This window comes from Gavialis gangeticus, unplaced genomic scaffold, assembly GCF_001723915.1.
Source record: "Gavialis gangeticus isolate Ggan-Ray unplaced genomic scaffold, GavGan_comp1, whole genome shotgun sequence".
Classification (NCBI taxonomy): domain Eukaryota; kingdom Metazoa; phylum Chordata; order Crocodylia; family Gavialidae; genus Gavialis; species Gavialis gangeticus.
Window position 1 is genome coordinate 255,385,693 of NW_017729032.1, and position 2,355 is coordinate 255,388,047.

Sequence of the window (2,355 nt, forward strand, 5' to 3'; positions counted from 1 at the left end):
CATTAATGAAGACCAGAATGGGGCTACTAAGGTACCTGTGGCAATCACCAGCTGAAACAAACTGATTGCCCACAAGGATGCATCGCTCCTTCTTGCCTCTGTTAATTATATTCTAAAAACATACATAAAGACAACCCTTTTCCTAGTGTGTCTGGTTACTTAAAATACAGAATCAGTCCCATCCTTTCCATTCTCAGTGCAATTTCAGCCTCATATTGTGTGTCAGATTTTAATTATTCTTTACTGGGATCCAAAACTTGTTCACCTAGGACAACTTTTTTCTCTATCTAATCCCATGTTTCTATTCATAACAGGAATAATACATTTGGCAACTATGGACATGTCTACACGTGCACATTTCCTGCACAGTAACCTAAATATGGTGATTTATCAAACATACTCTCAAGTCAGCATACCTGCATTATGCAGGTATCAAATTGATACCTGATTAGTTACTGCGCAGTAATGCAAGTGTAAACATGTTACTGCACAGTAACCTGGGGGCTCCATGCTGGGTCTGCCTAGCCAGTAGTTGGTCAGCCAGAGCCCAGCCCCAGGACTTCTGTCTGGCCCCTCTCCTGCTGCTAGGCTGGGCTGCTCTCTGGCAGCCCCTAGCTGCAGGGTATAAAGTCTGCTGCCATTTGGTGCCTTGGGGCACACACTCCAAGGAACTGGCAGGAGCTGCTTGTGGCTGCAGCACCCCAGCAGACCCCGTGTGCCCCCCCGGACAGCCCACAGGCTGGGTCTGCCTGGGCTGTCCCCCTCCCGAGCTGCTCCCCGACCACAGCTGAATGCTGCCAAGGGCTGTGGCTGGTTGCATTCTTTGCACAGCCCTGTCTTCCCTGTAGGGCTGCTGACACTACTGGCTGTGCCACCAGGACCAGCACCTTCTCCCCATTGCTGCTGACCCCCAACCTCTGTCTCTTTGCAGGACCATGGTGAATTGCCTCGGCCATGTGGCTGCGACTTTGTGCCCCTGTCAGGGGTGCTGTTCTCAGCCCTCCAGGGTCAGCTGCACAGTTATCCAGTCAGCCAGTGCAGGGCATGATGTCCTCGTCCTCCCCCATGGCCAGCCCCATCCCTGTACACATGTGTTTGTCCATCCAGAGTCTCAGGGGCCAAACTAGATCTGGGAGGAGGTGCGCAACTTCGTGGTACTGTGGGGCAAGAAGGATGTCCTGAGGCAGTTTACCCAGGGCAGGTGCTCAAATGCCCACATTTAAGAAGCCCTATTGTCTGGGATGCATGCAAGGTGCCACTCTTGGTTTGTCCAGCAATGCTGCAGGAAGGCCAAGGACCTGTGGGCCCAGTGGGTGACCACGACTGGCTACATTCGTCAGTCTAATGGGGCACTAAGGACCATGACCTTCATGCAAGTGCTGACTAGCATTTTGGCAACCTGGGAACTTGCACCCACACCCCACCCTGACACCTCTGCTGACACATCACTGCAGGAGGGTACTTTGGGCCTTCAGTGCCCTACCTTGTACTCCTCCCTGGCTGCTGTGCTCACTGGCAGCTCAGGAAGCCCTGGCCAGTGGTTGGCTTGGCCTCCCCCCCAACCCTGCAGCCCCCCATAAGGAGCAGCCAGCCATGCCATTGCCAGCAGCACCATGCCACTGCCAGGCAGCAGACCACCACACACCACGGGCCATAGAGACTGAGTGGAGCTGGACTCTGGCCGTGATGGGGAGCCCCACACCAAGCAACCAGCCTCTCCAGCCCTATACGTGTATTAAGTCCTGCACTGGGGGCAGGGCCTCTCAGCCCCAGTTTCCACCTGCATCCCTGTTCCCTGGCACCTGCATCCCTGCCCCCAGCCCCAGCCCTGGCCCTAGCCACCCCTCATTGCCCGGCCTGCCTGCGCTTGCCTGGCGCCAGGTTCCCCACACAGCATGCAGAGAGGTGGGACACAGGTCAGACCCTTATTGAGCAGCCCATGTCCCCACAGCGGAGTTGGCATGGGCCTCTCATGCATCAAAAAAGGTGTCAATCCTGGTGGCGATCTCTTCCTCAGCAGCTGAGGGCAGGGACATGTAGCACTTTGGCAGGTAGCCCTCCAGGCAGTGGTAGAGGTTGTAAGGCAGGCTGGGCTTGCTCCCAATGCTTTTGCAGCTCAGGATCCCAAACCAGGAGTACAGGTGTGCCCAGACCACTAGCAGGATCAGCAGCAGCAGGTTATAGTGGCTGGGGCATCCCTCTGTCTACAGAGACAGCTCTTCACATACAGCCCAGAGCAAATGCAGCAAGAACACACTCAGGATGCAGGAGTGGCCAGCCCTGGGGTGCCTCTCTGGAGCCACCACCAGCAGGGAGGGCATGGCTATGGCCAGCCCCTCACCCCAGTTGCCCAGG